This window comes from Scyliorhinus torazame, chromosome 5, assembly GCF_047496885.1.
Source record: "Scyliorhinus torazame isolate Kashiwa2021f chromosome 5, sScyTor2.1, whole genome shotgun sequence".
In the NCBI taxonomy this organism is placed as follows: Eukaryota; Metazoa; Chordata; class Chondrichthyes; order Carcharhiniformes; family Scyliorhinidae; genus Scyliorhinus; species Scyliorhinus torazame.
The window spans coordinates 245345020-245360839 of NC_092711.1; the positions used below are offsets into that span (position 1 = coordinate 245345020).

Below are 15820 nucleotides of genomic sequence, written 5' to 3' on the forward strand. Positions count from 1 at the left end.
TATTTATATAGTGCCTTTTAAGGTAGTAAAACATCTCAAGGTGTTCACAGGAGCCTTGTCAATCAAAAATTTTGAGACCAAGACATGAGATATTAGGGCAGATGGACAAAAGAAGGGTCAGAGAGAGTTTTAAAGGAGCATCTTACAGAAGATAATAGGAAAAGTTAGGCCAAATGGGTTAGAGAGAGAATTCCATTGCTGAGGGAATTAGCAACTGAGAGCACAGCTGCCAGTGCTAGAGTGATTACAATTGGGAATGCTCAGGAAGTCAGAATTGGAGATCAGAAATGTGTGTTTTAGAGCTGAAGGAGTGTACTGCGATTTGGAGAGGTGAGGCCATGAAGGGATTTGAAAATGAATATGAGAATTTTAAAATGGAGATCTTGCAGGAACCAGAGTAGTTCAATGAGCACATACAAGATGGGTGAATAAGGACCTGGTGCAAGTCAAAAGATGGGCAGCATGGTGGCACAGTGGTTAGCAATGCTGCCTCACGGCGCCGAAGTCCCAGTTTCGATCCCCGCTCTGAGTCACTGTCCGTGTGGAGTTTGCACATTCTCCCTGAGTTTGCGTGGGTTTCGCACCCACAACCCAAAGATGTGCAGGGTCGGTGGATTGGTCATGCTAAATTGCCCCTTAATTGGAAAAAATGAATTGGGTACTCTAAATTTATATTAAAAAAAAGATGGGCAGCAGAGTTTTAGATGACCTCAAGTTAATAGAGGATGGAGTGGGAGGTCAGCCAAAAGTGTATTGGAATAGTCACGTCTACATGTAGCAACGGCATGGGCGACAGTTTCTGCAGCAGAGAAGCTCAGGTAGGGACAAAATCTGCTTGCTTTGTGATGTTGGAAAAGGTGGTCTTAGTAATAGTGAAAATATGTGGTGAACATTCAACCTGGGGTCAAAAATAACACCAAAGTTGGAACCAATATAGTTCGTCTCAAATGGATGCCTTTACCCCATGTCTCTTAATACCTTTGGTTATCAAAAAATCTGTCGATCTCAGTTTTAAATTTGCCGATTGATCGAACGTCAATTGACGTTTGTGGGAGAGAGTTTCAAACTTCAACCACCCTTTGCATTTAGCAGTGTTTCCTAATTTCACGACTGAAAGATCTGATTATTTCAACTAGGCTCCCCTAGCCCTAGGCTCCTCAACCACCAGGCACAATCGGATCAGCCATGGTCTTATTGAACTATGGAGCAAGCTTGAAGAGCTGGATGGCCTACTTCTGCTTGTATTTCTTATGATTGATCCCACGAGCATGGTTTCTCTCTATTTGTTCACCCTAATATCTTGAAAACATTGATTAAAATATTCTTAACCTTCTAATTTCTAATGCATGCAAACTTAGTTTGTGTAACGTTGCTTCATAACTTAACAGTGGGACTCCAGGTTGCATTCTAGTAAATGTACATTTCACTCCCTCCAAGGGCCTAATATCAATTTGGATACCAACAGCGTAAAAGGCACAGAGGGCCCACTCCCCCATCCTATCCCCGTAACTCCACCTAACCGTTGGACACTAATGGGCAATTTACCTTGACCAATCCACCTAACCTGCACATCTTTGGAAAGTGGGAGGAAATTAGAGCACCCAAAGCAATCCACGCAGACGGATGGGGGCGGGGGGGAGAATGTGCAAACTCCACACAGGCAGTCACCCACGGTCGGAATCGAACCCGGGTAGTTAGAACATAGAACATACAGTGCAGAAGGAGGCCATTCGGCCCATCGAGTCGGCACCGACCCACTTAAGCCCTCACTTCCACCCTATCCGCGTAACCCAATAACCCCTCCTAACCTTTTTGGACACTAAGGGCAATTTATCATGCCCAATCCACCTAACCTGCACGTCTTTGGACTGTGAGACCCTGGCGCTGTGAAGCCACAGTGCTATCCACTTGTGCTACTGTGCTGGTGTGTGAGGCAATAATGCTCACCATTATTCCATCCCTTTGTTCTATTATTTCCTACACTAGTGCTATTCTGCTTATGGTCCATTGGTCTTTTTTGGATTTTTTTTTTGGCCTATTCATGGGCTTTTTATAAACTATCTTCCTGGTCCGGCACTGTTTTTTTAGCTTTTCATAGTTTAGAAAGTACTCTGTTCTACCGTTTCTGTGTCCAAAGTGGATGACCTTGTACCTCTTACCTACATTGAAATTCATTTGCCACAGTTTAGTCCATTCACTTAACTTATCAATATCGCTGTAATGTTACACTTCCCATTTTTTATTCTTTCATGGGATATTGGTGCTGCTGGCAAAGCCAGCATTTGTTGTCCAGTTATACAGCCTACAATACTATCCATCAGCAGCAAATCTGGAAATGCGGCTTTTTATTCCTTCATGCTAGTGCAGGCTTGCCCTATCTTTTTGTGTGGGGGTGCCACGTTTCAATTTCCCACATACTCAGCAGGCCAATGAGCAAATTCCGGAAACATATAAGGTTTAGCACAATATTTTATTTTTTTTGCTAAACAATTTTATTGAGGCATTTTGGCATAGTAAACAACAGTACAAAACAGTGTGCAAAGAACAATCAACATAGTGCAAAAACCAGCTCCCCTCCTACAAGGACCCGCCTAACTACCCCCCTAATCTATGTTGCCCTAAACCCCCCCCCCTCTCCGCGTGAAAGGGTGAGAGGGTGAGTGTGTGTCCAGGTCACTCCTTTCTCAGGGTGCCCACTCACTAACCCTCACCCACTGAGTGACTATTGGTGTGGTGGGGGGGGAGGGGGAGAATGAAAACCCTGAGCCTGGGAGTGAGCCAGGCTCGCACTCTTGCCACATACCTGCGCGCACACTCACTCACTCACTCTCTCTCTCTCTCTCTCTCTCTCTCTCTCTCTCTCTCTCTCTCACACACATACACACACACACCTGTCACACAAAGAACACACATCTCTCACACACAAAACACACACCTCTCACAAGCACACACACTCACCCCTCACGTGCACATACCCACCCCCTCACACCCACATACATACACTTAGTTAATATAAGAATGGTCGGTCTTGTATTTGGATAGGTTAAAACAGTAAGCATTACATCAGTCAGGTATCTGGGTTGGATATTTACAATAAAAATAAGTCAGTAATCCATGTGGGTGGGTGTGGTTGTTCAACGCTTGAGTTTTGCCAAGCCAAATTGGATTATGCTGTAATCGACAATCCTATTTGAATATGCACCTACTGCATGGTTCAGGGATATTGACCAGATGTAAACCACCCATACACCCACCCTCGCTCTCACTCATCCGCCCTCGCTCTCACTCATCCGCCCTCGCTCTCACTCATCCGCCCTCGCTCTCACTCATCCGCCCTCGCTCTCACTCATCCGCCCTCGCTCTCACTCATCCGCCCTCACTCTCACTCATCCGCTCTCACTCATCCGCCCTCGCTCTCACTCATCCGCCCTCGCTCTCACTCATCCGCCCTCGCTCTCACTCATCCGCCCTCGCTCTCACTCATCCGCCCTCGCTCTCACTCATCCGCCCTCGCTCTCACTCATCCACCCTCGCTCTCACTCATCCACCCTCGCTCTCACTCATCCACCCACACTCTCACTCATCCGCCCTCGCTCTCACTCATCCGCCCTCGCTCTCACTCATCCGCCCTCGCTCTCACTCATCCGCCCTCGCTCTCACTCATCCACCCTCGCTCTCACTCATCCACCCTCGCACTCACTCATCCACCCTCGCTCTCACTCATCCACCCACACTCTCACTCATCCACCCACACTCTCACCCTCTCAAATTATCACTTTTGCCCTGTAATAGAAACATAGAAAATAGGACAGCACTTCATTCTATATGATCATGGCTCATACTTTATCACAATGTCATACTCACACTCTCTCCTCATTCCCCTTAACCCCTTTAGTGTCTAGAAATTATCTATTTCCTTCTTAAATATATTCAATGACTTGAACTCCAAAGCCTTCTATAATAGAGAATTCCACAGGTTCTTTACTCTTTGAGTGAAGATGTTTCTCCTCATCTCAGTCCTAAACGGCCCTGTGTCCTGATACTGACCCCTTGTTCTGGAGCCCTCTCCCAAACCAGAGAGAACATTATTCCTGCACCCAGTCTGTCCAGCCCTGTCCGAATTTTGTGAATACATGCCCTCAAGCTGGAGGAACGTGGCATGAGCTGGGGGAAGCAGCTAGAGCCAAGCCAAAGCATTTGGAGCCGGAGGGAAGCATGGTGAGCAGGGACCCTGCAAGGACATGATCCAGAGTCTCCATCTCCACATACTCGCAGTTGCCAGTGTTCACTGCTCCTTCAATCACAGCATGTTTCTCACCCACCGTGATTGCTGCTAAAAGACTTTATAAACCTCTGAGCAGCAAACAAGGGCAAGAAACGGGCTGTGATTGGAGGAGCCCTCCCCTGCAGAAATATTCAATTTCACTGACTGATCTTACTGCCATTTTCAACAATCCCTCCTGGGGTCCACGTAGAGGGGCTTTGTGTGCTGCTTGCGGGTTGGACAACCTTGTATCCATCGTTAGTAAATTCCCTAAATAGTTGAGGACACAGCTAGTCACAGCCTGCAATTAGAGCACTTGCTATCATCCCTGTTCTCTGTCTCCTGCTGTTTAGCCTAATTCTTTTTTTAAAATAAATTTAGAGTACCCAATTGGTTTTTTCCCAATTAAGGGGCAATTTAACATGACCAATCGATCTATCCTGCACATCTTTTGGGTTGTGGGGGTGAGACCCACGCAGACACGGGGAGAATGTGCAAACTCCACACGGACAGTGACCCGGAGCTGGGACCGAACCCGGGTCCTCAGCGCTGTGAGGCAGCGGTGCTAACCACTGTGCTGCACCATTTAGCCAAATTCTTAACCAGGTCAATAATTTTCCACTAGTTTAGTCACCTCTTTACATTCGCTCAAATTTGGCAGGCATGACCTACCCTTTATTAATCTAGGCTAGTTCTCTTTGTTCAGCTGAAAGGTTTCAAGGTGTTCAGCCACCCTATCCTTATTTATAGTCTACTCGGTTTTCCACAACATATATTAGGCTAACTGGTGTATGATTACCCAATTTCTCCCCCTCACCTTTCATACATAGCATTGTGAAATGTGCAATTTTGCATCTAAAGTAACAGTTCCAGGGATGAGAAAACTTAGGAAGATTATGGTTTGCCCATCTGTCATGTCATCCACATCCCATGAACCGTGGGATGGAAACCATCTGGCCCAAGGGCAATAGTCACTCTTGTACCATTGTTTCCAGCATTAGTGTTATTTTGCTGACATTAATTTGGATGTTGCAATGGATGAAAGGCAAAACCAGAAGAATTGGCTTCATTTAAGAGAAAGATGGCATTACCCATCCAATAGGCTTCTGTCAAGATCAGGATATTATTGCAATCATCCACAATGAGCTTGTATAAGATGTGGCTTTGATCACGGGTGAACAGGATGCGAGAGGTAAATGTGGAGATAGGAAGTGATAACTAATCTGCTGGCAGAGTCCACAGAGCCAGCACTGGGCAGGGATAGGTGGACGGGAAGTAAAGTGACGAGGTTTATGCTGCCAGTTGTACACTGAACAGGTACGTTGGCAGGAAAATTGGATGGGGGCATTTGCAGTTGCGATGGTGACTGCTTCTATGGCCCATCTGGAGGATGCCAGGAGAGGCACAGAGGGAAGCTGCAAACTTCTCTAGAGGTAGCGAAGGATGAGAGAGTAGGAAAGTTGAGGACTACTCAACATTTGGGATAAGCATTTGGTATACTTGGAAAGGAGGAAGACTACAGAAAGGAGGGTGCTAGGCAGGTAAAGAGAAATTAAATAAAAGTGGTGGAAAATATTGGATAAAGAAGTGATGGGTTTGGATTTGAAGTGGCAGATGTAAGTAAATACAGCCTGATAGCGTGGCCGAGCAGTCTAAAGCACTGGATTAAAGGCTCCTTCTACGGAAGTGTGGGTTTGGATCTCACCGCTGTCAAAAATGTCTCCATTATCTTCCCTGGTGCTGTAGAAGTTAGGATTCCATGCTTTCACCACTTCAGCCCATGTTCAATTCCCAGACAGGAAATATTTCTTTCTTGGTTGGGGGTTTTGCTCAGTGGTAGAACATTTGACTGCAGGTCAAGAGGTCTCTGGTTCAAATCCAGGTGCCCCCTCCCTAATTCTAGGGCTCAAGTGCCTCCCTTAGAAATCAGTCAGTCCTTCTTTGCTGTTGGGATTGGTATTTAAATCATTGAGGTGTTACTATCCCAAATATGCTGCCCGAGAGGATGGTGAATGCAGACTCAATTTTGATTTTAAGGGCGGCACGGTTGTTAGCACCATTGCCTCACAGTGCCAGAGACCCGGGTTGAATTCTGGCCTTGGATCACTGTGTGCAATTTGCATGTTCTCCCTATGTCTGCCTGGGTTTCCTCAGTGCTCCGGTTTCCTGCCACAGTCCAAAGATGTGTAGGTTAGGTGGATTGGCCATAATAAATTCCCCCTTGGTGTCCACAGATGTGCAGGTTAGGTGGATTGGCCCCAATCAATGCTGCGGGGTTGTGGGGATAGGGTGGGGGAGTGGATCTAAGCAGAGGGCTCTTTCGGAGGATTGTTGCACACTTAATGGGCCTAAATGGTCTCCCTCTGTACTAGGTATTCTGGACTCTTTGATGGAAATGGACAGTGGGAAAACTACAGTTATATAGACCTGATTACATGCAATTATAAAAATATATAGTATTAATCAGGGAATAGATGTGTGTGTGCGTCTGTCCATCCGTACCTTGACTCGGCTCAGCTCCTGTTCCACCGCACCATGGCTCTTCCCTCCCCCCCCCCCCCCCCCCCAAAAGTTCCAGCCCTGCTGCACCTTAGCTCCCCCCAGCTCCCACTCTGCCACACCTTGGCTTCCCTCAGTCCCGGCAGCCCTCATCAACCTCAGCTCTGCTGGAATTAACTGCGCCTCTAACCAGAGACTGTTTCTCTCCCTCAGCAGCAAATGGGCGGGAAGAATGGCCTGTGATTGGAGGAGCGGTCCCTTGTAAAGTCTTGAATTTCACCTATCTGCATTTTGAACTTACTGGTGTGTTTTACTGACTTTTGAACAGTTAGCAAGTTGTATAAGTCTGTCTTAAATGTTGCCTTTAGCTGTATACGTTCACTAAGCGAAAAAGTGAATTGGTGACCAAAAACTGTTGGTTGGTTTTGGAGCACTTGGATTGTGAATGGGTAGCTTTGGGAAAAATAGATTGCATTATAGTTGCTCAGGTTTGTACTGGTTATTCTTTCTGTATTATTTTTACCTACTTTTGATTAAATTACATGTTTAGAAACTTCAATATTAGGAAAGGGTCAGGCCGTAGGCCTAGGTAGGGTGCTCTTTCCAAGGGTCGGTGCAGACTCGATGGGCTGAATGGCCTCCTGCACTGTAGAGATTTTGTAATTCTATGATTTCGTAAAAGGAAATTAGATTAAGTTCATTAAGATTTATTTGTTCTATGGCCATATGGCACCTTTTGAGGCCATGTATTTCAGAGTATTCCTAAGTCTGATTTTTTTGCTAAATTGTGAAAACTCCGTGGCCCTTTTAAAAAAAAAAAAAAAGGCGGACAGGACCCAGATTCAGAAGTTATGCCCTATTTCCAACAGGTCCTATGAGGAAAACCCAAACTTTAGCTGGCAATTTGAATAGTGCTGAATTCAAGTAAACTCAATTTTCGCTCTAGCAAAAGTAGGAGTTACAAATTTGAGTAGTCATACATGCTCTTGAGACAGCACGGTGGCGCAAGTGGTTAGCACGGTTGCCTCACGGCACTGAGGTCCCAGGTTTGATCCCAGCCCTGGGTCACTGTCCGTGTGGAGTTTGCACATTCTCCCCGTGTTTGCGTGGGTTTCGCCCGCACAACCCAAAAGATGTGCAGGATAGGTGGATTGGCCACATTAAATTGCCCCTTAATTGGAAAAAATTAATTGGATACTCTAAATTTGTAAAAAAAAAAAATGCTCTTGAAGGTAGATCAGACCTGCAGTACTGTCAATTTATCAAGTTATTTAAATCTCCAGCCCCTTAACAGCTTGGAATAAATAGCCTGCCTGCACCAGTGAGAGATGAAAACAAATCTGTTAAAGCAGTTACAACACTGTTTGTCAACATTAACCCAAGGGTTATCATTATTAATAGTGGGCTTCTTTCCACAATCTTGGGGGGTGGTGGGTAATGTAAATTCAAATTCTATTTTTTTTAAAATATTTTTTTATTAAGGTTTTTTAACAACACAATTTTTCCCCTTACAAACAGTAACCCCCCCCCCCCCCCCCCCCGTAACAAAATAACGCAAAATCTCCCTGAGCAAGATATATACATGGCAAAGTGGTATATTTACATAGCTTTATACACTGGCTCTTGGCCGCACGTACCGTTTCCCCCCACCCTCCATGCTATCTCCCGCTCGTCCATCCCCTCAAACAATCTCTTGTTTCCCCCCCCCCCCCCCCCCCCCCCTCCCAGGGTTGCTGCTGCTGCTGATCGACCTTCTTCTAACGCTCCGCGAGATATTCTAGGAACGGTTGCCACCGCCTGTAAAACTCCTGTGCAGACCCTCTCAAAGCAAACTTAATTCTCTCCTCCCATTTACCTTTCAATTCTTCTACTAGCGCTTCCCCCTCTTCTTTCATCTCTTGGTATATTTCCGACACCTTGCCCTCCCTGACCCATGCCCCCGAGATCACCCTATCTTGAACTTCTTGTGCCGGGAGCAACGGACATTCCCTCACCTGTCGCCTCACAAAAGCCCTCACCTGCATATATCTAAATGTATTTCCCGGGGGTAACTCAAATTTCTCCTCCAGTGCCCCTAGGCTCGCAAATGTCCCGTCAATGAACAGGTCCCCCATTCTTCGTATCCCCGCCCGATGCCAGCCTTGGAACCCCCCGTCCATCTTCCCCGGGACAAACCGGTGGTTACCCCTGATCGGGGAACCACACCGATGCTCCCATTGCACCCCTGTATCTTCTCCACTGGCCCCAGATCCTTAGTGTTGCCACCACCACCGGGCTTGTGGTGTATTTTGTCGGCGAGAGCGGCAGCGGTGCCGTTACCAATGCCCCCAGGCTCGTTCCTTTACAGGACGCCATCTCCATCCTCTTCCATGCCGCCCCCTCTCCCTCCATGACCCACTTGCGGATCATCGCCACGTTTGCTGCCCAGTAGTAACTCTCTAGGTTTGGCAAAGCCAACCCTCCTCGGTCCCTGTTGCGTTCCAAGAACCCTCTCCTAACCCTCGGGGTCTTATTTGCCCACACATACCCCATAATACTCCTATCTACTCTCTTGAAAAAGCCCTTGGTGATCACGATGGGGAGGCACTGAAACACGAACAAAAACCTCGCAAGGACCACCATTTTGACCGACTGCACCCTACCCGCCAACGGGAGCGGGAGCATGTCCCATCTTTTAAAATCCTCCTCCATTTGCTCCACCACCCTCGTCAAATTCAGTTTATGTAGGGCCCCCCCAACTTCTGGCTATCTGGATCCCCAGATACCGAAAACTCCTCTCCGCCCTCCTCAGCGGTAGGTCCCCTATCCCTCTTTCTTGGTCCCCTGCCTGTAATACAAAAAGCTCACTCTTCTCTACGTTAAGCTTGTAGCCCGAGAACTCTCCAAACTCCTTTAGAGTCTGCATGACCTCCACCATCCCCTCCATTGGGTCCGCCACGTATAGCAGCAGGTCATCCGCATATAGCGATACCTGATGCTCCTCTCCCCGCGGACTATCCCCCTCCACTTCTGAGTCTCCCTAAGTGATATGGCCAAGGGTTCGATCGCCAATGCAAACAACAGGGGGGACAGGGGGCACCCCTGTCTCGTCCCTCGGTACAGCCGAAAGTACTCCGACCTCCGCCGGTTCGTCACTACGCTCGCCACCGGGGCGCTGTAAAGGAGCTTAACCCATCGACTAAACCCTCCCCCGAACCCAAACCTGCGCAATACCTCCCAGAGGTACTCCCACTCTACTCGGTCAAAGGCTTTTTCCGCGTCCATAGCTGCCACTATCTCCGCCTCTCCCTCCTCCGATGTCATCGTTATCACGTTTAAGAGCCGCCGCACATTGGTATTTAACTGCCTGCCCTTTACGAATCCCGTTTGGTCCTCATGAATCACCCCCGGGACACAGTCCTCAATCCTAGTGGCCAGTACTTTCGCCAATAGCTTAGCATCCACATTGAGGAGCGAAATCGGCCTGTACGATCCACATTGCAGTGGATCCTTGTCCCGCTTTAGAATCAAGGAGATTGTCGCCTCCGACATTGTCTGGGGCAGGGTTCCCTCCTCTCTTGCCTCGTTGAAGGTCCTCACTAGTAGCGGGGCCAGCAGGTCCACATATTTTCTATAGAATTCCACCGGGAACCAGTCCGGCCCGGGGGCCTTCCCCGCCTGCATGCTCCCCAAACCCTTACTCAACTCCTCCAACCCAATTGGTGCCCCTAAACCAACCGCCTCCTGTTCCTCCACCCTCGGGAACCCCAGCTTGTCCAGGAATCGCCTCATCCCTCCTTCCCCCCCTGGGGGCTGGGATCTGTACAGCTCTTCATAGAAGTCCTTGAATACCTTATTTATTTTCGTTGCACTTCGAACCGTGGCTCCCCTTCCATCTTTGATTCCCCCTATTTCCCTCGCTGCCGCCCTCTTACGGAGCTGGTGCGCCAGCATCCGACTAGCCTTTTCTCCGTACTCGTAAGTCGCCCCTTGCGCCTTCCTCCACTGTGTCTCCGCCTTCCCTGTGGTCAACAGGTCAAACCGTCGCCTTTCCCCAAGTAATCTTTCCTCCGGGGCCTCTGCGTATCTCCTGTCCACTCGCAAGATCTCCCTTCTAACCTCTCCCTTTCCATTCCCTCTATCTTCTCCCTATGAGCCCTGATGGAGATCAGCTCTCCCCTGATCACCGTCTTCAACGCCTCCCATACCACCCCCACTCGCACCTCCCCGTTGTCGTTGGCCTCCAAGTACCTTTCAATACACCCCCTCACCTTCTCACACACCACCTCATCGGCCAGCAGTCCCACATCCAGCCGCCACAGCGGGCGTTGGTCCCTCTCCTCTCCCAGCTCCAGTTCCACCCAGTGCGGGGCATGGTCCGAAACGGCTATGGCCGAATACTCCGTCCCCTCCACTCTCGGGATGAGCGCCCTGCCCAGAACAAAGAAATCTATCCGGGAGTAAGCCTTATGCACGTGGGAGAAAAAAGAAAATTCCCTGGCCTGCGGTCTTGCAAACCTCCATGGGTCCACTCCCCCATCTGATCCATAAACCCCCTAAGTACCTTGGCCGCCGCCGGCCTCCTTCCCGTCCTTTATCTGGAGCGGTCCAGTGCTGGGTCCAGCACCGTATTGAAGTCCCCTCCCATTATCAGTCCTCCTACCTTCAGGTCCGGAATGCGCCCCAACATGCGCTTCATAAATCCCGCATCATTCCAGTTCGGGGCATATACATTTACCAACACCACCCACGTCCCTTGCAACCTACCACTCACCATCACATATCTCCCTCCATTATCCACTATGATAGTCTTGGCCTCAAATGACACATGCTTTCCCACCAGAATTGCCACCCCTCTATTTTTTGCGTCCAATCCCGAGTGGAATACCTGTCCTACCCATCCCTTTCTTAACCTGACCTGGTCCGCCACCTTCAGGTGTGTCTCTTGGAGCATTGCCACGTCTGCCTTCAGTCCCTTCAAGCGCGCGAACACTCGAGCCCGCTTCACCGGCCCATTCAGGCCCCTCACGTTCCACGTTATCAGCCGGATTGGAGGGACTCTCACCCCCCAACCCTCCCCCTGCCGACTAGCCATCTCCTTTTCTGGGCCAGTCCCTTGTCCGCGTCTCCCTCACTCTCCAGTCCCCCAGCCGGGGGACCCCCATCCCAGCCACCTCTTCTGTGTTCCGTTCTCTTTCGGCCAGTGCAGCAGCAACCCTTCCCCCCTCCCACCTCCCCCCCCGCTAGATCCCAGTCTAGCTTTTTTGCTCCCCCCATATCCCTCCCGTAAGTCAGCTGACACCTGCTGACCCCGGCTTCCCCCGCCATCCCTTTAACCCCCCCCCCCCCCCCCCATGTGGGAATCTCACAATCAGTGTACATTCCTTTGTTCCCCTTCCCTCCTTTTTTGCCGCGCGCGGGAAAGACAACCCCACGCTTTCCAAAGCCTGCCCCGTCCCCCATGGCGCAGCTCCTGTCGTGGCCTTGACCCTCTCCCCCAGCCCATATAGCATTCCCTGCGCGTGGTTGACCCCCTATGTACAACAACCATCATACCTCAACCCTCAAACACCCCCCTCCCACACAAACCCTCAATTAGAGTCCAATTTTTCAGCTAGTATAAAGGTCCACGCCTCTTCGGGCGTTTCGAAGTAGTGGTGTTGGCCATTATGTGTAACCCACAGTCGCGCTGGCTGCAACATTCCAAATTTCACTCCTTTCCGATGCAGCACCGCTTTGGCCCCCTTGAAACCCGCTCTCCGCTTAACGACCTCCGCGCTCCAGTCCGGGTATATTCTGATCTCCGCATTGTCCCACTTGCTGCTCCGTTCCTTCTTGGCCCATTTCAGGACCCTCTCTCTGTCCGTAAACCGGTGAAATCTCACCACCATCGCCCTTGGCGGCTCTTTTGCCTTGGGCCTCCTCGCTAGCACTCGGTGCGCCCCATCTAGCTCCAGCAATCCCGGGGGGGGCCTCCGCACCCATCAGCGTCCCGATCATTGTGCCTGCATATGCCGCGGCATCGGCCCCCTCCACTCCTTCTGGGAGACCCAGGATCCTCAAGTTGTTTCTCCTTGATCTGTTCTCCAGGTCTTCGAGTCTTCCCGCCCACGTCTTGTGCAGCGCCTCATGCCGCTCCACTCTCTCCGCCAGGCCCACGAGCTCGTCGTCGTTCTCACTCACTTTTTCCTAGATCTCCTGGATCATCATCTCTTGGGCTTTCTGGGTTGCTCCAAGTCTTTCAACCATTGCCAGTATAGGCGCCACCATCTTCTTACGCAGCTCTCGAAGCAGCTTGATGAACTCTTTCATCTCCTCTCTGTCCATGGGCACCGCCGTTTTGTTTTTTTCTTCTTTTTCTTCTTTCTTCTCCCGCTGCTCCAGAGCCGCTTTTTTCGCCGTTTCGCTGCGGGTCCGATCCATGCAGGACTGTAGGGGACTTTCTCCTTCCTTCCCCACGGGTTGGTTTTTTAAAAAAGTGCCGTTGGGGCTCCGTTAGCGGGCCCAAAAGTCAGTTTTCGCGGGAGCTGCCGAATCGCGCGGCTTAGCTCCGCATCGCTGCAACCCGGAAGTCTCTAAATTCAAATTCTGATTGACAGCTCAAAGAGGTTATTAAAAGATTAGCTGTCTTTGATGTGGGTTTGTTAAAGTAAATGGATTTATGTTCATAAGTGATTCAGTCTTTGTAGTTTTAAAGTTTTGGATAGGCTTTCATGCATCTGAGTTGTTATAGGGAAAGCTGTAATAGATATTTTGTTCTTGATTTCATCTCAACATAACTCCGGAGGTCGGCCCTTCCTCATTACTGTGCAAAATTAAATGGAGAGTGTAAGGGCAAAGGGTGATGGGTGGAGGGCATGGATTTGCATTAAGTTGGCATGGGGATTAAGAGGCCATGGAGGTGGGTGGGGAGGTATGAGTTGCCATGAGTGCTCCGAGAGATTAGGGGGTGGGTAAGGATGCATAGATTAGTTGGTGAGGGAGTAATGGTATTTGCCACTCCCCCGGAATGAAAATTGTGCCATTCAACCCAAGGTGAGTACTCTGAGCCAATGGATGCCCCGGCCCGTATTACCCAACTCTGGATTAAATTACGGGCCCTACTTTAGGAGTAACAGTAAGGTAAGTTTCAATCCTAGAAGCAAAAACTGGGAGTGGAGTAGATGTTTTAACAGAAAATTATCTGCCATTATTTTTATGCCTTGTCTAACTTTGTTATTGATTAGGGTGTTTGCTATCTGCTCTCAGCTGTTCCTAATAATAATCTGAATGTCTTTCTCCCTCTGCCTTTCAGAATGGATATTTTGTCGGCTGCCTGTTTGAAGTTTCTATTTCCCTGGTTTCCTATTATAGTGGCAGCGTATCAAATGGGGTCCATAGTTGTCATCCTTATTTGCTTCAACTCAACGAAGGAGAGAGAAAATATCCAAACGACTCTTATCACCAATGAAAACACTTGTCAACTGAATTTGTTTTCTTAACTTTTTGTTAAAAATGCATCATGGAATCGTTACGCATTGAGAAATATACAGTACGGGAGGCGGAAAAGAGACAATGTTTATATGGCTTGCTGTTTTCCGGGTACTGTCGGGGTCGAAAAAAAATTTCCATTTGAAAGTGGAAACTACGGAATATATACCGCCCCCTTCAAATGGTCAATAAAATTGGTAATACACCTGGGAAAAATCATCATTGAGACCAGATTTTATTTGCAAAGCAGAGGATGCTCAAATGGTCCTGCCTGGTTCTTGCCCACCTCAAAGTCCTCCCAAACAGCCCAACACATCCCCAGCAAAATTTGCTCTTTTTCCGTTTCACTGCATCTTGGTGCTGAGACTTTTACTGCTGCACTGTTTGTTTCTCAACCTATTTCTCCACCTTCCCCATCTTTAAATACAAAGTGCACCCACATCCTGTAAGTGTGCCTAATGTTCATTTGGCATTAAAGGTCAGTTGAGTTTTCAATTACTGTTGAGTGTGTTGGAGAAAAGTGATGTTCCTGCAACATTTTTTACATAAATAGATCTTTAAATGCGCCTTAGTGTTCAGACTAATTTTTCCTTCTTTATTAATAACATGTAGAGTAAACTTGCAGAATTAAAAACCCTTAAACCGTCAATTCAGTGTGCATGCCTTGAGTGAGATTTCACAGTAGTCTCATTGACAGAATGGGAGATGTGATGGTGAGGTCTAAAGAAGATGTGAGACAGCCAAGACCAGCATTGTCAGAATGAAGGACGTGTTAACATCAGAGATACTGAACTTGAAACTTAGGAAAAGCATGCGGGGGTGCTACATATCTTAGTGCCTCGGAGACATGGATAACAAAGAGACAATTGATAAACTGAATGCACTCAAAATATGTCACAAGTAGGCTTACATTAACACTGCAATGAAGTTCTGTGAAAATCCCCTAGTTGCCACACAATGGCACCTATTCAGGTACACTGAGGGAGAATTCAGAATGTCTAGTTCACCTAACCAGCACTTTTTTCGGGATATCCAACATAGACTAAAGAGAAAGTGCTGGAGAAAGTTGGAAAAATAGGAATTTAGTGTACAGTGTTCTGGGTCTGGATGAAAACCCCAATTTTGGTTAAGATCTCGGATTAGAACTCAACTATTTGCATTTGGTAAAACTGAAAAAATGTTACTGCACCACAGGAGTGATAACACTGATATGTAGACAGCTTTTATATTAAAACATAACTTTAATTTTAACACCGAACTAACCACATTAACAATGAAGAAACAGTTTTATAATTAACAGTTACACCATCTTAACTTTCTTCCTGAAACCTGCCTCTACATTCCAATTAAGCAAACCCAAACAGTGGTTAGCACTGCTCCTCACTGTGCCAGAGACCCAGCTTCAGTTCCGGCCTTGAGTGACTGTGTGGAGTTTGCACTTTCTCCCCATGTCTGCGTGGGTTTCCTCCCAGAGTACAAAGATGTTCAGTTTAGGTGGATTGGCCATGCTAAATTGCCCCTTAGTGTCCAAAGATGTGCAGATTAGGTGGGGTTATGGGGATAGGGCAGGGGAATGGGCCTAGGTAGGGTGCTCTTTCACACAGTCAG

The 15820-nt window shown here is 48.2% G+C and overlaps 1 protein-coding gene across 9 annotated transcripts in view; it reads left to right on the top strand.

Annotated features, from left to right (window-relative positions):
- Window positions 1-14778, top strand: part of cstf2 (cleavage stimulation factor, 3' pre-RNA, subunit 2) — a 94017-nt gene extending 79239 nt beyond the window's left edge. For all 9 annotated transcript variants that reach the window (XR_011946651.1, XM_072505259.1, XM_072505260.1 and 6 more), the window contains one exon: window positions 14037-14778. The gene's annotated coding sequence lies outside the window, so the exon portion shown is untranslated. The remainder of the gene's footprint in view (window positions 1-14036) is intronic.
- Window positions 14779-15820: the final 1042 nt, after the last annotated feature.